Raw genomic sequence first — 21,165 nt, forward strand, 5'->3', positions numbered from 1 at the left:
TTAAGAGGCACATTGTAATTGAGGGCCTTAATTGAGGGTGGGGAAATCACAGGCACTGATAGCGTTGTTCTAAGCATCACACTGTGTGAGCTGACCATACACGCCTGGGTATCTGGCCAAGATCACTTGCAGCTTAATCCTGTGTTGGCACTTGAGAGTTGTGCAGAAAGGGGAAGCTGTAAGTAATAATCCCCACCTGCTTTTACTGCAGCCATAAGAAGAAGCAGTCTTCTTGTTATGGGGTATGAATCCCCTTAGACAGAAGTATTAGAGGCCCATTTTAGGCAGCAAATTCTGGAAGGAAAATATGATGCGAAGAGGATGAGGAAGTGGTCCATAATGGCCAGCGAGGTCTACAGCCAGGGCAGACAGCAGCTTTGGTGTGCAGAAGGGGTGGACAGTAATGTTTCCCAGGTGGCCCACCCCTTCTGTGGACATCAACCTCACCACCCCCGGTTTGGAAGCAGGCGGGAGAGGCCCAAACAGGGTGGAAATCATGCCACTTACATACTTTCCTAGTCCTCTGCCTCTTTATAATTAGCCCCATTTCACAGATGTGAAAGCTAACATATGGGGCTCAGCCCACGTACCCCTTTGGTGTTTAGGTAAAGGTGAGAGACGGAACACAGGTGTCCCAGCTTCCCATCTCCCTGGTAACCATGTGTGGCTGGGGACAGGGCTGGCTGGGGAAAGAGTGGCTTTTGAGGCTACTTTCCTAAGACAGGCACATGCAGGTAATGATTTTGTTTTCCTGAGGCTTATTTGGTCAATTAAGGAGACATGAGTTTTTCACATGGCAGATAAGGCATCAAGGGTCTAAACCCTAGAGAAGGAAGACAGCCATCTCAGGCTTTCAGTCAGGCCCGGGAGATGCCTCCTCTCTTCTGACTAACTTTTTCTTCTATTCTGAATACTTTAACCCTTGCTTGTAGGAAATGTATTTATAGTTTAAAATGTGCCTCCCACAGAGATCTTCACTATCTAGAAGAGGATCAATACTAAAACACGCTTTATTTTTAAAGTGGGTTTTAAAGGCCTATTGTGGGGGAAATGGGATGTCAATGTGACCCCGAGGCTTAGGAAAAGCGGGATTCTATTGGTGGCAGCTCTAGGGCTGGCTCACGTGAATACCTTTGCATGCAAATCCTAAGGCATGCGCATTGTATCCCTTCAGTACCCACTTCCGTCTAGTAGATGTGACCAAAGCTTCTAGAAGCGCAATAATTGGGCTTCCTCGTTAAACAAAGGTTTCCCCAACCATCGCCAGCTTCCAAGGTTCCCAGCCTCTGGAGCTATTCATGTCTCTGCTCTCCACCTCCTGCTTTCCCCTTTTAGGGTTCAATGTTTCCCTTCCCACCATCATTCTTTTTCTTTCGATTGGAAAGTATGAAAACCTACTTTCCTGTTAGTTATAGGCCCCCCTCCTTTATATCTTCTTATATATAGTGAGCTTAAACATATGGACACACACACACACACACACACACACTCACTCACTCACTCACTCACTCACTCACTCACTCACTCACACACCACTTCCCAATGGATCGATCTGACAGAAGGGTGTCAAAACCACTGTTCTCCAGCCTGGAAACCATTGCTGCCTATCCCCCTCTCCAACCTCCCAGGCAGTGTTGATTTAAGTTCAAAGCACAGGGCGTTATGGGCCAAGAACTGGACAAACACTTTGGGTGGTCACCAGCCAAACGCACTCCCTGCAAGCAAGAATTGGGGCTGCTAAGATCCTGTCTGAAGCCATCCGCCCCCTATGGCGGTTAGTCCCTTATGTCCCCGCATCTTGACAAACGCCACGCGGGGTGTCCAAGACCCTTCAACGTAGGTACAAAAACTTCAGAGATCCTTCGCCTGGAGTAGGGGAACGGCCTTTTCCAGAAGGACACATCGATAGGCGAGAAATAGCCACTAGTGCGTTCGCAGCCTCCCGCGGGAACTCTCCGGGTTTCTGATGGAGCTGGCGGACCCGCAGCAGCGTCGGGACCTGGTCTGTGCCCACAAGTGCGCCTCTCAGCTCTTTCTTTCTGTAGACGCAGGGAGCGCTCCTCCCGCAGTCAGTGACTCTCTGCTTACCTGCAGAGCCCACAGATTTGTGTTTTTCTTCCAGAAACCTCCTGCCTCTGAGTCCCCCTTCCCCCTCACCCAGCCTTCACTAGAAGGGCGAGTTAGGGATTTGATTCTCTGATATGACACAAATAATTGTTGCATCATGTAACTTCCTACATCTTGGTTTTAATTTTCACTGAACCAAACAAAGATATTTGCAATTTTAAAATAAGCACTCGATTTAATAAATGGGAACATTGTACAGGGAAGACTACGTGCCCCCGCCGCCCCCTTCAGCAGACGTTATTAGCTCTGACAGCATGCCGCTCAGGTTTGCTAGAGGATTTTGTAAAGGGATGACAGACAGGAAGGCCAGCAATCATGGACTCCTTGGCTGAAGCTTTTTTTCCCTTTCTTTCTTTCTTTCTTTTTTTTTTTATCAGAATGTTCTGTTCGATGCCATTTATCCTTGATGATAGAAAATTGCGCTGTTGCCAGGACGCTGCCGCCGCCGCTGAAATAGAGGGCAGGAGCCGCGTTTCCATTTTCCGGCTTGAAAGCTATTCAAATGAATTTGCAGAGTGGGGGGGGAAAGTCTAGCGATAAACAAATGAGAATAAATCGAGTTCCCCTTCCCATTCTCTCCTTTAAATGGGTAGTTCTTCATTTCCCATAGAAAGAGTTTTGTTCATCAGTGTTTAGGAATACCTGGGAGATCATGGAAGCCAAAGCAGGATTTATTTTGATACTCTTTAAGTGACTAACTGCATAAACATTTAAAAAGAAGCCTGTGTCTAAATATATATGAAGTATAAGAATTATACATACACAAATCACATACATACTGATCTTCGCACAATTCTGACTCCAATGCAGCAGTTCGGTGGAACATAATTTGTAAGCAACAATACTTGTTATGCAAAGGGACGTCTTTCTAGTCACACATCTGTGAACGTTGTTGGACAGGGAAACAATTTAGAGCACTCACCACCATGTTGCATATCTCAGAATGCATTGCTTTTTGGGGGGGGAATCTTGGTACGACTTAGCTAATTTAAACCGTTTTCTTCTCTAAACAAACTTAACTAAATAGAAGTCACTGTTATGTATTTTGTTAGTTGATTTTCCAAATGCATCTTTCCTTATACTCTTCTTCTAAGTTGGGAACTGCAAGTTGAAAGAATTGGTTTTAAAAAATTAGTGGGCTATGACGCTAAATGTATAACAAAGAGACTGAAGCCTTCAGGTCTCTCCTTTACATTTTGGATGCTTTGCTAATTTCCAAAGAACACATACTGAAACTCAAGGAGTCACTGTGAAAATGGGACATTTGAAAACATGAAAATGTAAGAAAGATAGTCCCCAACCCACCTCTCTCTTTCCCTTTCCTCCTCTCTCCTCCATGAGGAGTGCCAGGATTTAAAAACATTCATTAGATTCTACCTCTGATGTTTTTCAGTAATATAGGTTAAGAAATTTTCAGCAATATAAATACCTTTAAAAATGCAAGAGCTAATCATATCTGTTATTAAGAAACAAATCCCACATTTTATATTTCATTTTAAAAATATGAACTCGTTTTGTCTCCCAGACTACTGTGTTTTTAGGTACACAGTTGTTTCTAGTGATGAGACAAAGTTGGGCCAATCAGACCTGCACAAAGAGAAAAAAAAAAAGGTGATAATGGTGTTTTGAACCATCGAGCTGGGTGTTCCAGACAGCTGTGATGTCTAGTTACAGGTAGCAGAACAATTTAAGTTTAGCTAAAATGGAATTCCCTTTTAAAATATTAGCATAATAACAAGAGAAGCATGTTGCCAGGTAAAGCCAAATTAAACTAGGAACTGGCCTTATAAAGTCAAAAGAGCTTGCATTTATTGTAGGAAAAACCAACTGGAGGTGAATGGAGAGTGTTTAGGCACATGGAGTCCTACTCCCTAGTGTATGACCTGAAGATTGTGTTCTGAATGAAGAGCCCCACTTGACAGGAGTTTTCTCACCTGAGACAACTCAAAAGGTTCTTCGAAAGAGAATTTCTTCTTCAGTGACTAATTTGGGCCTTGCAGAGGGAATCTGGTGTGGAGGAGCTACAGAACCTGGTACTCCTTTCCTAACCTCTGCACATTTGCTCTAGGAAGATAATCCAAGCCCTTAGGAGACTCTAAGGAAGGACAGTTCAGTAGGAGGTAAAACCTCCTAGAATGCCCAGGCTTGGCCTCTCCTCTCCAACGGTCATGCTGAGACCTTTTCCTGGTCAATTCCTAGGTATCTAGACACTTTCTAGACTTTGGCTGTCTTTGGTGGGTGATCTCCAATGGGGAGGAGGTAGAAAGTGGTTGCTGGGAAGACCAGGCCTTGGATTGCTAACTAAGGGGAGCCTGGAGGAGGCAGGGTTCTGCTGTTGGGATGGAGTTAGACTTTGGTCCCTCTTGGTATGTAAGTGTCTTGGTGCATGTAGGTAGGCCAGCAGACTTGTAGAAAAGTTGAGTACAGGAACTGTGTAGCTGAGATCATGGGATCACTTCCTAGGCTTAGAGACACCTCCCCCTCCCTGTTCCTGTGGTCCTACTTTGCTGGGGGAGTCCACTTAAAACCTCTTGTTTGAGCTACACTGTGGTGTGCTCTCTTCCAGGTAACACAGCTTGGAGGAGGGAAGTGCTCCCTACCCCCATCCCTAAGGGGTGTGTAAGCTAAGCATTACAAATGAAAAATGTTTCTTCACCTTCTGAGATCTCAGGAATATGGACTTGCCTTTTTCTTTGACAAAAGAACACACAATTCTGAAAGGCTGCAGAACCACTCACCCTTTAGGGGTTCCAGTATCCAGGAATGTCCCATGTGGTGGAAACACAAAAGCTCAACATTTTGATATTTTAAGAGATTTTCTCCCCTTTTAAATCCTTCTTGTAAATGCCTGGTTGTAGCAATGTGAAAGCGCTTTCCTGTGAAAACATGCAGCAGGGTTCCCCTTCCTTTTCATGTGCATTAGCAGTGGCAAAAACATTCCAAATGATCTAGAAGGTCATTATGGAGACTATTAAGATATTCAGGGTCGGCCTCCTCAGCTAGCCAAAGTCTTGCCCTAGAAAAGGAGAAAAGAAAAAGCAACTGGGTTGAAAAGGTGCTTTAAATTATGCATTTCCCTCCCAAATTCCACATAACTTTTCACAATTAGCTAACCCTTATGCTATTAACCCACCCCAGTCAGGCTTCGCTTCCCCTGTGTTCTGGGACTACGTTTGCACTTCCTGCCTAACTCTCCAGATTTGAGGTGTGCAGCGGCGCAAACAGTAAGAGTTACACTAACCTGCTTTGATCTTAGAAGGCATAGTCAGCTTCAGGTCACCACTCCAGCTCTGTTGGAAAGATGAGCCTCATTTATTTTTTTTCTTTACCTTCCTTCCTTCCTAATATCATGCTTGAATTTAGAACATTCACACCCAGTTGACAAACTCCAAAGTATCAATATGACTATGAACAAGTTGTGATGTAAGAGCAGGGCAATTAAGCATGGATGGAGCCACTTTTTGTCTTCTAGACCTAGAGAGTAGAGTTTATGTATTTACCATGTCTACCTGGTTATTTCCATAAGTCCCTTGCTCTCAATGCATGTCCCAAACACAACTGTCACGGGAAATTATTGCCTGAAAATGAAGAGTTGCATTTTCTTTCTTTGTTTTTTAACCCCTAAATCCTGGAAGCACAGAATAATGGTAGCTAATCTGAGATAATTTAAGACTTAAAGATTAGAAGACTATATAGACAATTTCAAATTTCAAGTCTGAGTGCTTTGGCTAAGCAAGGCTTAGGAGATGACAGATATGTTAAAAGAACTGCCAAAAAATAGACTTTATAAAACTAAAAAGTGTTATTTTCTGTGTGTATGGCTTTGAAAGATATGACTGTTACAAAACTCATTAATCCAAATGTGTCCCTAAATAAACAACTACAATAGTATTTTAAATAACCTGATATTTATACACACAATACAGTATTTCACTGTGCTTATATGTGTACACAGGCAAATTTTATGGTATGTTTCATTCACACAACACATTCACATACACACACACATAATCAGTTTGTATAAGTAAATATGGCTGAGCTACACATACACTCAGGTGATATATATACATAACCATAAGCATTGTGCTATCTACATAGTCTACCCCTCATTTCCTAATTTTCTGTCATCACTTCAGCATTTTGTTGAGGCCGCTTATAAAGGAAGCTGCCACAAGCTTCCTTTGGAATTTACAGCATGGAAGGAACTTATGCGGATATTTGAATTTGTTTTAAAAAAAAACTAGGTTCCTCTGCAAATCCTCATTATTAAAGTTGGTTTTTATCTAACCACAACAGGCCATCCTTGACGACAGCCCAAATCACTAACAGCCAAGTTACCTAAACCCTTTTTATAAGCAGGACAAAGTACATTAAATTGCTGTGAATCAAACATGCTCTTTTGAGATGGCTTTGCCCACTGGTTATGGAACAAAGCTTGGAAAGCCATCTAAAGTGGAGAGAGGGAATTCAGGGAGGAAGAAGGAGAAAGGAAGAGAACAGTGCTCATAGCTACTTAGGTAGAAGAATCTCGTGGTCCTAGTGTGCCTCATGTCCAGATACAGTGATTTCTCTCATCTCATCTTTGCTCTCATCTCAACCCCCACCTCTTCTGGACTCAGTCTTCCAAATCTGGTTCCAGAGAACTTGCAGTAGGCACTATCAAGATACCCCTTCATAACATGTTAGGACATTTTGTTTGAACATAGAGACAAATGTGTTGCAGTGAGCATCACAGGAGTGGTCACTTGAGTGATATTTAGCTGAGAATATCTTTATGTGACCTGACTGGTTCACTGTCTTAACTTATGACTTAGCATAGTTCTGACTTCACTTTCTATCTTGGCCTTACATAAAACTTGAAGCTCAGAGTTTCTCCAGGAAAAAGCAACAAATGTTGGTTACTTGCTGGTCATTAAACCTGGCAATAAACATTCCACCTTAATTATATTTAGAGTTTTGTTAGAAATGGCAATTTTTTTCAGTTGTCCTCCCTCTCAACCAGGATCCCAAGAGTCTAGCCTGTCTCATGTGTGTGAGAAGAAAGAATAGACCTCCTTGTCTTTTTAATTAACGTTTATACAGCTTGTAGAAAGTAGTAATTTTCTAGAAAATTAAATCATTTTAGATTGGTGTAGTTCCACTCTTCTGCCTTTTACATGGTTCTAAGCAAATCTTGCCCTTTAAAAACCATCAATTATGAAGCAAAGATTGCTGAAGAATTCTGAACTGACGATATCAAGGCTTAGGAATCTGATGCTGCCTTATGAGAGCAGATAAAGCAATGGAGTCCACCATGTTTGTGTGGTATGACAACCATCCCGGTTTCTGTAGGGGGTATAAAAAAATGTGTCCACATGGGAACAAGATGGCTTCCATTCCTGGAAATCACATCACTGTTACTGTCTATTTTGAGAGTTGTGATTCATATGGATAAAACACTCTCACTTTCTCCCTCCCTCCCTCGTTCACTCCCTCCCTTTCAAAATATTTACTCATTTTTGTGTGTATGAGCGTTGTGTCTGAATGGATGTATGTGTGTGCATCAAGTGCCTTTCTGGTGTCCTGGGCCATCACATCCCCCTAGGACCATGTCCATTGTGTCCCTGGGAGCTGGAGCTATAGAAGGTTGTGAGCTGGGCTGTAGAAGCTGCAAACTGAACCTGGTCCTCTGTGGGAGCAGTGACTGCTCTGAACCACTAAGCCACATCTCTACTTCCAGAAAGTACTTTCTTAAATCACTTTCCTAACAAAGTTGGGAACCAAATTTAGCTAGCGGTAATCGAGTATTTATCCAAAGGGTTAAAATAAAAATTGCCAAAGAATAGAAGTTATTTCTCTAAAACTATTAGTGCTTACTTTTAGGAGAGTTGCCTAAATTTTCTTTCTTTTTTCTTTTCTTTTTTTTTTTCTGGTTTTTCGAGACAGGGTTTCTCTGTTTGGTCCTGACTGTCCTGGAACACACTCTGTAGACTAGGTTGGCCTGGAACTCAGAGATTAACCTGCCTCTGCCTTCCAAGAGCTGGATTAAAGGCTCCAGCCAAGTTGTCTAAATTTCTTAGTGTCTTCCTGTTGCCTCTGGAGGAAAGACAAGCCCCTTTTTCTGGAATCCCTGGGAGGCTATAGAGTGTTCTGAGCCGTGTGAGCACCGGAGCCTGACTGTTAGGTGATACCAAACAAGTTATGTTACTCTCTTGAGCCACAGTTTCCTTTCAGAGCAACTGGAAAGCTGACAATTGGAATGGAACCAAGTGACACCGTGACTGCAAAGCGAGACAAGAGAAATGCCTGGAAAGGGCTTAGCGAGCTGTGTTGTGGAAAGGGAATGTCCAGGGAGGACAAGGCACTACTCACTTAACATCAGCATCAAATTCAGTTTTAACAAGACCTTTTGGTTTCTGCCTCCACACAGATTATCCCTCCTGCTCTAGGAAGCCTGGCTGCCTGACTGACCACTTGTCTAACCTCTCCAACTCAGCTCAAGTGACATCAACCCTGTACACTCCTCCCTGATACTTAAAATTAAGTCCTGATTTTCAAGCCTGTCTGGTACCCATTGCTTGCTTCCTTCATAGCATTTCCCAGGTTTCATTGTAATTATTGCTTTCTTTGTCTCCTTCCCTGGAATATAAATTCAACATTTAGCTTTTTTTAGAGCTCACAACTGAGTCTGTTGAGTAGTAAACACTGTGAAACATTCAGCCTTTCACTTTCTTCTTTGCATGTATTTATAAGTCAGTTGCAATTGGGTGGATTCTTCTAAATTTAATTTTCTCTACATAGAAGATGCCATCAATTCTTTAGGGAATGAGTGAATGGAACACATTATTCCCATAAGGAACTTTGTGAAAGTGTTTTGATCATGGCTCTGTAGTAAGATGATGTTTTCAGAACAAACTGTCTTTGGGGAATTTGCTAATTAATTGAAGACCTCATGGACAAGTTGGGTTACCTGTCCACTCCTTGGACACATGATTCAGATGTATGATGATTACACTGATATGTATGGATATTCGTAATTACATTTTAGCCTTACAATGCCCTGGACAAATGAACTTCCAATGAATCTGGTTAAATCATAGCCAAAGCCTTGAATGAAGGTCCTAGGTGTTTGTGAAAGTAGTTCATAGACAAAAGTACCCTTTCTACTGCCCAGGTTTCATAGCACCAGCTTCAGAGAAACTCACTGTGTAGCCTAAACTGACTTGAAATCTTGCCTCTGCTCCTGAGTGTGGGGATTACAGGTGCGGGCCACCATAGTCATTTCAAAAGCAATTCTTTAAACTCTCCCCATTGGCTCCTCCAGTTTGAATAATTCCAATAGAAATTCAAGAAAGCTTCATTATTATGGAAGTCTTATTTGAGGGCAGACCAGGAAAACATATGTACGTGCAAATTGTAGAACACTAGGTGGGCATGGTGGCTAATGCCTGTAAGCTTAGCATTGTGGTGGTTGAGACAGGAGGATTGCCAAATGTTGGAAGGCAACCTGGACTATGTAGAGAATTCCAGACCAGCTAGGGTTCCACTGTTGAAACCTTGTCTCAAAATCAAACCAAAGCAATTCAAAACAAAAACAATCATGGACTGTTGTTATCTACCGAGCAGGTCACATTTCTACAAGCCAGGATGAAGGCTCTTCATCTAGATTTGTAACTGGTCTGCTTGATACATAGACCAGAACTCTTGGTAATTATTTTATTAAGCACTAGAAACAGTGGATACTGGAGTGTTTGAAAGCAGTTTGTTTTTTTAAGAAGATTAATCACCCCCTGCAAGGCTAATTTAATTAGATTGTAAACTCTCTTTCTTCCTCCAAAGGAACAGTTAAACCCATGCCCCATCTTGGATGATTAAGTGTGCCGAAGGCATAAGGGCCACATTACAAGCTTTCAGAAAAACTTGTAGATATTTGCATTCAGTGGTAAAAGGAATGATTCCTTTTGTTCTGGTCATACACATTACAACGAATGGCTGTAGTGTTCCTCCAAGAAGAAAAGAAAGAGACACAAAATTATAAAAGAGGGAGAAATTTCATTTGCTTGTGAGAAAGTAGAATTTCCATTGTCAATGAAGAGGTCTTGGTTTCCTTAGACTGAAGAGTGAATGAGGTGTTAGGTTTGGTTGCCTAGCCAAAGAATGGATATCACAGAAATCTGTAGAACAAGTGTGGGGAGGATCTATTTTCTTGCTTTCATCTGAGGCACTCCTAAGCCGTCATAGAGCCATCTTTTTATTTATTTATTCATTTTTTTTTCGAGACAGGGTTTCTCTGTATTGTTTTCGAGGCTGTTCTGGAACTCGTGTTGTAGACCAGGCTGGCCTCGAACTCACAGAGATCCGCCTGCCTCTGCCTCCCAAGTGCTGGGATTAAAGGCGTGTGCCACCAACACCCGGCTATAGAGCCATCTTACTGACTACCCCAGATAGCTAGCCTTACACTCCCATGTTCCCACGAGGCATTTCAGCTATGTACTCCTTACAAAGGGGCCCAAGAAAGGAAGGGAACAGTCAAACAGGAATCCTTTTTTAAGCTGTCATCTGGGACCCTAAGATTAAGAATGATAAGTAGTAAAAAAACAGTGACTTTTGCCACACCTGTGGATTTTGGTTTCTATCATCTCTTTTGTGTCACTTCTTATTTACTTATACTCTGAACTTTTCCATGAATTATTTGAAGTAGGTTTAATAGCAGACATGTAATAGAAAACCAACACTGCACTCTGCCTACTCTCACCTCAGACTCAAGCTACAGAGCTACCCTCAGCGGGCTGACCAAGAAATTTCTGCCAAAGAAATAGTCACTACTGAGTTTTGTTATTAACACAACAACATGCATAAAACCATCTGTACCTTTTCTTCCCCATGTAGACAATTGATCCAGGAAAAGACAATATTCTTACCTTAGAGTTAGTTTTTGTCTTATAAGTATGGCCTACCTGATCCATCTCAAAAACCTGCTGAAGGCAATCAAAACAGCATCTGTAACCCTCCCTTGGTAGCCTACCCCTCCTCCCTCCTATGGTTACTGAAAAGTATAGTGTGAAAATGTTTTATTGTTTCCAGTTGGACCTCCCAAGCTTGTTTATGAATTTTTATGCCTGACTACCCAAAAAAAAAAAAAAAACCAAAAAAAAAAAACCCTCCAAGAAAAATACAGCTCAAACCATCACATTTTGCTTTCTTTCAAGTTCGAAACCTACAAAACCACCACATTTTGTATGGTTTCCACCCCAAACTGTAAGTTGGCATGTGATGTTGCTAGATGCTCTCCAAAACATGTACCAACCTTGACAACGTTTTGGTGAACTTGGCAGTGACTTGGGTTGCAGGTGATACAGGCTGAATTCTTAGCAATAGTTTCTTTCTTGTTGTCCCACTGAGCTGTCCCACCACCCAGCTTGGAACGTGGAGTCGTGTTGCTGTCTTCGTAGTCAGTTTTTACTTTTCCTCTGACATCTTATTCATATTGGTTTTGTCTTGGACCTTTTCCAGCTCTCTTAAAACTTACTCTTGTATGTATCATTCCCTCAGGCTGTGCACTTTGAGATGAGTCAGATGCATTTAAAAAAATCATAGGACACTAGATTGTAGGTTTCTTCTGGGCAGGTATGGCCTCTTGCTAACAGTTTAGGGTTTCAGACAAAAATGTAGAATTTGTGTTCTGTGAACATGGCACTCCATGGCCATCGGGTCTCCATTTCCCACGTAGCAGATGTTCAGTAAGCATTGGTCAAAAATCAGTACATGCAACAACTAGACACATACTTTCATATCATTAGATGCCTGTAAGAGTTGGCTCACTTCATAGATAATACAATCTCAGGCCACCCCCCCCCCCATGCTGGTTTGTTGCTGTTATTTTGTTTGTTTGTTTGTTTTGGGATAGGGTTTATCTATGTAGCCCTGGCTGTCCTGGAATTCTTTATGTAGACCCGACTGGCCTCAGACTCAGAGATCTGTGTGTCTCTGTCTCCCAAGTGCTGGGATCAAAGATGTGTGCCACCACACCTGACGGTGTTTGCTGCTTTTTGTTGGAGATTGGAGTGGTCATAGTCTGGGATTTTTCATTCTGATTTCCCATGTGGCTATTATGTAGCAGAGTATCCAAAGGGATTAGGGAGGGTTACTGTTGTCCACAGTCCTGAAACTCAGTGGCAGGGGAGCTTTAAGGGACTGGGAGGATCGTTACCCAGATCTTGCTGTTATTGCTCACCAGAAGGGGGAACTAAACTGATAACTGCTAATAGGAGGCTCCTGGGTGCTGGGAGGAGACATAATGATAGCAATTTGGGTCAACTGGAATCTTTTAGTCCTAATGCCCCAAAGTCATCAGTGTGACAATTCTTAAGGTCTCTGTGGAGAAAACTTACAAACATACACACACACACACACACACACACACACATACACACACACACCCCTGCTTGATTATCAATTACATTTATAATTGCTACTACTATAAAACTGAGTGTTCTTATTCTAAGAACTAGGAACCATTTGACTTAAAGGTACCGTTGACTCCGTCTTCATTAATTACATCAGTTGTTTTCTTTACAAGGTCCTCAAAACTTTCCTAGTACTGTATTACACTTCTCCTTGGCCTAAGTCCATAGCTCTCAGAAAACTGATTCATGGGTAATTCACCTGTAGGTGGATGACATTAGCACACATACTATGTTAACATTTGTCTTTTTGAAACTGTGACTGAAGTCATGGTGGAGACATTTTTCAGTGTCTTTCTTCTCTGAAACCAAAAAAAAAAACAACCCACATTTATTTATTTATTTCTATTAGTGTGATGTGCTGTAGGTGTGTGTGTCCCACGGTGTGCACGCAGAGGTCAAAGGATAATTTTTCTGGAAGCAAGTCTCTCCTTCCACCCTTAGATGGGTTCTGGGGAATCAAACCCAGGTCAGCAGGATTTCACAGGAAGTCTTTACTTGCTGACTCACCTAGTATCACCCATCCTTTGGTGGCCCCTGAAAGAGAAGGGAGAGGCTTTTACCCTGAGAAGAGCCCAGCTCTGGGGAAGATTGAGCCAAGAATGCACATTCACTTGCCCCGCCCCCCTCCAATTCTGTTTTGAAAGTGGATTATCTCTGCCACTTGCTTATCTGATTTCTTCAATCTGCTTCTGGCCTCAGGCACCTTGACAGACAGAGGTAAACTATGTGCCTCCTGCTACCGAATTCTATTCCTTAACCAAACAAGGTCAGAGATCCTTAAAGTCCTATGTAGGAAGAATGTTGTCAAAGGCATAGAAGTTTGGTTTTCTATACAATTTGGCTAGACATGTGAAGAGGCAGCTTTATCTGCTATTGAATTCTGGATCTGTCTCTTTAGTAGCTGGAATTAAGTTATTTTACCCTTCCAAGTTTCAGTTGTATAGTATGTAAAGGAGAGATAATTATAGACCCTACTTCGTAGGTTGGTTGTTAGGATTAAGTGACCTATTATACAGAGTGTAGTCCCAAGTGTAGGAAGTGTTTAACAAATGACAGTCATTATTGATTGTTCATATCAAAGATGAGAACAGAAGATTTTCTTTTTAAACAGAATTTCTGAGTGTTTCTTTAACAAACACTATCAGGTAGCTTGGAATGCATGCATGGAAGCAGTGGTGAGAACTGTGACATCAATGTCCCTACACCTGGCTGGTCACATTCCTGGGTCCTCCTCTGAATGTTCAGGTTCTGGTTTAACCGGAAGTTGGGACTTGGAATTAGGACATTCTGGCACCTTCTAACAGTGTGGTCAGGACTAGAGCTTGGTGGAAGATGAGGGAAGCCTGCCTGGTATCAACCCAAATTGTCTCCGACCTTCCCAGCTGCCCCTCCTACCCAGCTTCCCAAGGGGTGCTTTAAGGGGACATGGGCTTCCAGCACTGTGCAGATGGTGACTATGCCTACTGCCTGAGGCCTTGCTGGGTTCCTGGCCCTGCCCCCAAACTTCCAGTGCTCTTCTGGCTCAACCAGAAGTTCAGGTGTGAGGTGGGTGTGTTGGCCTGGAAGAGTAGGTGGGGTATAATGGAAAACACTTGAGCAATGAATGAAGAGGCCCTGGGGATGTGTGTGTGTCTGGATGTGTGTGTGCTGGCGTTGTTTTGGTTTGGGTTTTGTAAATGGGATTTTGCTTCATGGCATTATCCTTTCTATGTACTTTAAAACTTTTCAGTGGATTCTGTCCCTCCAGGAGAGTGCGAATAAGTTGTGGGGAAAGGAAAGGAAGACCTCCAAGTGGCTCTCCCTTGCAGCAGTCTCTGTCCTCCATTGTCTTTTTCATTTTGGACTGTCTAGAATGTGCGGCCGTTTCTGGATCTCACAGGAATGGAGGCTGAGAGTCATAGGTTGAGAAGCTTCCACGTTCTTATCTTTTAATGGTCACTTGCTTTCCGGAGTCTGTCCTCTAAGTTTAAAACCATTTTCTGTTTCCTTAGAGTGTAGAAAATGAGAGCTTTAAATTAATATTGGAGGCATGGCGGAGGGGAAAGTTCAGAAGAAAACAAAGGAGGGAAAGCTTGGCTACCAAAGGAAAGATCATGGAAAAAGAGGGAAATGTGGAAGAGTTAGCCCCTAAATTGCAAACAGGAATCTCCAATCAATACAGTGCAGGTAGAGTCTTTTCTTCTAAATTTCATAAAGTACCTGCCAGACAATGAAAGGGAAATGGGAAGGGCACGCAAAATGGAGAAGGAAACTTCTAGGAGACAGAACCTTTGAAAGCCTAGTGATGATGTTGGCCAACTCTGTGGTGGAACTCTGTGGAACTCTGTCCCTGGGACTCGTGCTGACAAATGAGAAGAGTTCATATTATCTCTACATATTGGTGATAATGACTACCAGTTTGCTAATATTGCTAATTTAAATTCCAGATCATTTATTGGTGACGGCTGTAAAGTTGTCTTACAGATATGAATTCCATCTGTGGATTTGCTGTTAAACAGGCTTTATTTTTCAAGCATTACCTTAGTTTAGCTTGCTTGCTTAACTTTTAGTACATTGACAAGATATACTAATTCTAGGCATGTCAAAGCAAATCAAGGAAGGGATTGTTGTTATGTATGGAAGTTATAAATCAAGGAGGAAACTTTCAGAACACACAAAGCCAATGAACTGAAGTCATCATTAGGAAAAGTGTGTTTCCTTTTACAGATTGGAGTTTATATTGCACATGTGGTAAGCTTTCTAAATGCAGTGGCGGCAGGGAACACTGCTTTAGAAAGTCTCCCAGGCCTCTACCCCAGTTTGATGGTTGTCCGTGCCTCCCCCACAGCCAGAGGCCCCCCTTCAGTTCCAAAACAGAGATACCAATGTTTCTCATGTCAAACCACACTTCGATGGAGAATAATGAAGGGGAAATTCTCAGAACAAAATGTTTGCGTTGCTTCCTATTCAGCATCTGCATTGCCTAGATGGCAACATGACTTAGAAATCAACTTTGATTTTTCTCCTACCAGTCAGTGTCCTGATAACCGTGATTACATTTCTTTGTCCCCTTGTGTCGTTAGCCGACTGGTGCTTATGTGTCTGCCCCTACATTTCCTGGGTGTTCGGGCCTTCTCACAGGTGACATTACTTCACGTGCACACAGCTCAGTGATGGGATATCCTAAATCTGTTACACATTGGCCTCTGGAGCGTTGCCAGGATTCATTGTATCATAAACAATAGTAGCAACAGCTGGGAGAGGAATCCATGCACCAATTTGTTGGAATAAATCAAAACAGGGCTTTGCCATATGGGAGATCTATCTGAGATGGGTTTATTAGATGTAGGATGCTTTGCTTGTAGCCTAAGGGCTTTCTGGAGGGAATCTGAAATCTTTTCTTTATGCCCACATCATTACCAGATGTGGATAGAGTGAAACAGACCGGTGTGTGTGTGTGTGTGTGTGTGTGTGTGTGTGTGTGTGTGTGTGTGTATTCATGTGTGTACATGTATATGTAGAGATGGGAAATTCTGGTTCATATATGGACTTTTAATCTAACTCATACTCATTTTCTTATTCAAGAATTTTATCCCGAACCTCCTAAGTATTCAGAAAAACTCTTTTACCTCCTGCATCTGAGTAAACTCATCTTCATCAATATGTAGAACCAATAGGAGCAAAAGAGTGATAAAACAGTTATATAATAAATAACTGCAGTCTTATGCTCTAGTGATAGGGTAAAATGGAGTGCTTTATAGAACTTAAAAATTCACAATGATTATTGACACTATTAATCAGAATTTGCCATGTGAACAGCTCAGGGATCTGTTATATTAAGTTGTCATGTGGTTACAATCATACCTTTTAACTGCCATCATAGGTAACTGCCAGCAACAGTGTATCTACTCTCCGGTCTATTATGGCTTCAGTCCCCCAGGGTTCCATCCTGAGTCCAGGGCGATTTGTATGGTACACTAATGACCTGCTGATTGTCTGCACAAAAGCGAAATCATACGCTGTTCAGGCAACACAGTGATTCCACACAAAAGCAAAGGACTGTCTAGTGTCAAAATAATATTGTACTCTAACTCTGATAAAGGTTTTAAAACTGACTGCAAGGTACTGTTTGGTGCTAAAGCATGTGGCAGAAATAATGTTTATTCAAATAACTAACAAGCTGGCAGCAGGTAGGTTTCAAAGTGTGTGTGAGTGTGTGCATAGCCTATCCACAGTGTCCTTCCAGACCTTAGGACACAAAAAGTGTGTGTGTGTGTGTGTGTGTTTCTAAAGGGCTGTGTAGTGATGGAGATCCCTGCTGAGACTCTGACCCAGATTCTAGAGCATTTTTTTTTTGCTGTTATTGTTGTTTGTTTTTTTTTGTTGTTGTTGTTTTGTTTTGTTTTTCTTTGAGACAGGCTTTCCCTATGTAACAGCTCTGGCTGTCCTGGAAGTTGCTTTGTAGACCAGGCTGTCCTGGAAGTTGCTTTGTAGACCAGGCTGGCCTCAAACTTACAGAGATCTGCCTGCCTTTGCATCCCATGTTCGGGAATCAAAGGTCTGTAACACCATGCCTGGTCAGATTCTAAAGCTTCAGCCAACATTTGGCTTGCTTAATTGTTCATTTGTTCACTTGTTCATTTAATTTAAGCCTGTTCTTGTACGCCAGCTTTTCTGCTGGACTCTGGGATGATAATAAACAAGTTTAGTCTCAACTATTAAGACCCTGAGGTCTTGTAGGGCTTAGAGATTGAGTGGACAGATGATAGTTTACAAATGTTTCACAAACTGTCAAGGATTCTCTAGTTCATCCTGAAAAAAAAATTTAAAGAGACTGTGGATTGTGGCAAGGTGGCAAAAATTAAGATTTCTCCTCTACCCTAGGTTAAGAACCTAGTTTTGCTTCTGTAATTATGCAGAACCCAGACCACAGGAAGCCCACAGGGCACACGTTCTTTGAGATGCTAGTGAGTTGTTTGAAATATCTTGGGCAATGGATGGTAAATTACAGATGTCAGGAGTCGAAACTCTGAAGACAGGAGAGATGGCTCGATGTTAAAGGCCTTGGTTGGTTGTCCAGAGGACCCGGGTTTTCATCCCAGTACTTAAATGAAGCTCACAACTATCTGTAAATCATTTCCAGGGGCTTTGATGTCCTTGTCTGGTCTCTGTGGGCACAAGGCACTCATGGGGTACACAGATGTACATGAAGGCAAAACAGCAGCGTACAAATAAGATAAATTAAAAAAAAAGATTCTTTGGAATGTACATGTGGTGGCACACTACTCCTCACTCAGCACTTGGAAGGCTGAGGCAGGAGGATCACAAACCGAAGGTCAGCATGGGATTACATAGGGAGACCTTAAAACAAACAAACAAACAAAAAAACCCAAAAAACTCTAGGGGCACGTTTCCGAGAATTTGACTTAGTACCCACTTGCATCCCATGCTGTCAGATTTACCCATCCACTTCGGAACAAATGTGTGGTTATCTATGACCTGACAAGGTCCATGGTAGGTGCAGTGCGTTCAGAGACAAGCGGGGTACACACAGGAAGGGGTTTGGGGTCCAGAGAACAGGTAGAGAGGAAGGATTGCAGCAAAGAGTGTTAGGTTTTGTGAAAGAAGAGAATGATAGTAGCTTAAATTGCATAAAAGGAAAGCGAGAGGTCAGGCAGAAGATGCATAAGGGCTAAGAATGCAAAGGCCCAGAGGGGAGAATAAACGAGGTGCATTCCAGGGACCCCCCTAAACACAGAGTTTCTCTGTGGAGCCCTGGCTGGTCTGGAACTCACTAGTCCACCAAGCTCACTTTATAGACCAAGCTGGCCTCCAACTCACAGCAATCTAATTTGAATGCCTCCACCTCTCTCTATGAATGCTGGGATTAAAGGCCTGTGTCATCACCACCCACTGCATTCTAGGGACTTAACTGTACCTGGAGCCACTGAATTGTCACCTTCAGAGAGGAGAACTTGAGATGAGGCTCGGTGAATGAGCAAGGCCAGTTCCGGAAGAATTTTGAAGGGTGTGCTAAGCAATTTGCTCTCTCCCTAGGGTCAAGGGAATTTACTGAGAGGATTTGAGTAAGGTGGCCCTATGATGAGATGTGTATGTTAGAAACATTGTTCATATGACATATTTGATGGGAAATAGCAGAATCTGGGTTAACAAGCCTTGGAGAATCTGGGTTAGCAAGCCTTCTGTACTCATCCAGGTGGAAGACAAGACCAGAGTCCAGCAGTCTGTTTAGTGCACAATGTACAAAGTAGAAGCCAGGCCTGGCATGGATAGGACTCTGGAGGCTGAGCCTACCGGATCACTGAACCACTGAATAGCACTGCAGCTCACCAGTCAACCGTATGGTAAGATGGCCTCAAAACAATGTACAGATGTATGCAAAAATCCAAATAAGTCACTGGGTCACTTTCTGTAAGTTTTACATAGGCACAGAAGTTTTTGTTTCTGGGAAGATTAAGTGACTTCTTCTTGGAATGCAGATGGGAAACAGTTAGCAAAATGTCAAGGAGCCCAGACCTGACTGGTCAGTGCTGGTCCCTGCTGCCCTCAGTGTTGTGGCCTCTTCCTACCTCCTTGAATTTCATTCCCTTATGTCCAAATTCGTGCCTTAAGGTAGGATGCTATGCTACTTTTGCTGGTGGTCCTCTTTGTCTCTGGGCCATGTGGATGGTGAAGGTCCTTCCCGTTGTCTTCTCTCTTCCTGCCTGCTGCAACCCCGCAGAATTCTGTGGGCCATGACAAGATTGATTATCCCTGCAAAAGTCACTTCTGCTGAAACTTCATTCCGGTTTGGGTGATGTTATAGCCAATGAAAAGGAAGCCGGGTGACGACTGTGATCTTCTCTTCCTTCCCGTTGGGGCTTTCTGGTAACGGCAGCCTCTTCCTCATACACTTGGAATGCAGTTTTGGTGTTATCCTTGGCCCTCCTCAGGGCTGCTCCTCAAGCACTTGTGGAGAGAGGACTTGTATTTCTCTTCTACAGAATAAGCTTTATTTTTCTCTTTGAGGATATTCCAAAATCCTGTCATAGTTTCCTTTCTGACATCTCTAAGACTCATCTTTCCCCATTGGTCTCCAGTAACCAAAACCCTTTCCTATATTTTGGCTGCCTTAGCGCTGCTCCTTATAAATATTCTCCACTGTGGTCTGCGTTCTTGAGTTCTGCCTCTGCTAAAGCAATCTCCTAGGAGTCCTCATGACAACACATTTTAAAAACGCCTTTGCGGGTCTCTCTCTGCATTGAATCTGACTTCAGGAGACTTTACTGTTCGTTGTCTGATTATTTTTTCCCCTGTTGGCTTCCCACATTTCTCCTTAATTTCTTAATACCTGCCCTCCTCATATGTGTTCTTGTAATTCCTCTCATTCACATTTGTTTTTCTAGGCAGTTTTAAAGCTGTCTCCTCCTGAGCCAAGAACATTTTCTTTCCTTTCTGTATGCCAAGACAAGCTCCACATGCATTTTGTCCTGAAACTTCCCCCTTTCCTAGCCTTCTTTCTCACTTATGTTAACTTCCCTCTCTTCAAGATACCAGTATATCTTTCTAAAATAAGGTGATGTTCTAGATACATGAGAGAGAATACGTAGACGTCTTCTGGACGTCATTTATTTGGGAAAAACCTCTGCTATTCGTCCACCATTCCGTTCTGTTATGGCCATCCCTGCCGTCTCTGCTGGAGGCTCACAACAGCAGCTGCCTGGGGCTCGTCTCTTATCACTCCTTCAGCCATCTTTTCAAGCTATCTGGCCTTCACAGCAGCACTGCCAGAGACGCCTTCCGATCTGATCCTTCTTCCTTCTTTAACAAAACAAAGCAACCAGGCTGCTGACTTCCCCTGACTTGTAGAAGAAGGAATCCTCAAGTCTCCTCACACCCCTCCCATTCTTGACTTACTTCCCCCCCCCTTATCTCAATCTTACCTCCTACATCTTGCATCTCAGTTATGCAGAACGGGTGGGGGTAGTGACTGCTACAGCCAAACTCGATTTGTACAATTCTTTGTTATCCTTTAAAAAGGAAATTAAAAATTGCAAAAATCTTATTTTATTGGTTTCGGCTCTGAAAATACGGCCGCGATGCTGCCTGCCTCCCATGCTTTTTAAAGCAAGGGTGGTGGTCAACCGTGGCGGCCCCTTTTGATAGAGTGGACTCTCTTAAGCCTTCCACACCTTCTGTATCTATTAGTATCCCCAACCTTGAGACAGAGTGTCATTTTCTATTCCTCATCGCTTTATGCTTTGTGTTTTAAGAAAGATTATGAGCTTGGTGCAGTGCTAGATGTCTGTGATCTAAGTATCAGGACAACAGAGGCCAGAGGATAGTGAATTTGGGATCAGCCTGGGCTAGAGAGGACAGTTCAGACCAGAATGAGCTGTTTAGTGAGATTTTTTTCCCCAAAACATAACAAAAATAAAACAAGCCAACAAACCCCAACACACACACACACACAGACGGGGGAGGTTAATATTGCTTTGCTATAGATAAATAAGAGATAGGCTGATGTTATTTTATATATAAAGAAACATTTGCAGGGCAGAAGACATTATGCTTTTATTACCCTAGTCTCTGGAGTAATAACCAGTCTGGGTAT

The 21,165-nt window shown here is 42.6% G+C and overlaps 1 long non-coding RNA gene across 5 annotated transcripts in view; it reads left to right on the plus strand.

Annotated features, from left to right (window-relative positions):
- The window catches only part of LOC106022226, a 57,760-nt gene that overhangs the window by 18,810 nt on the left and 17,785 nt on the right, over window positions 1-21,165 (plus strand). The window contains exon 1 of one of the 5 annotated variants that reach the window (XR_005869714.1): window positions 18,775-18,916. The exons of the other annotated variants lie outside the window; for them this stretch is intronic. This is a non-coding gene — a long non-coding RNA (uncharacterized LOC106022226). Of the gene's footprint in view, window positions 1-18,774; window positions 18,917-21,165 lie in introns of those variants that run through there. 5 annotated transcript variants of the gene reach the window in all.

This window comes from Mesocricetus auratus, unplaced genomic scaffold (assembly GCF_017639785.1).
Source record: "Mesocricetus auratus isolate SY011 unplaced genomic scaffold, BCM_Maur_2.0 Super-Scaffold_100019, whole genome shotgun sequence".
NCBI lineage: Eukaryota > Metazoa > Chordata > Mammalia > Rodentia > Cricetidae > Mesocricetus > Mesocricetus auratus.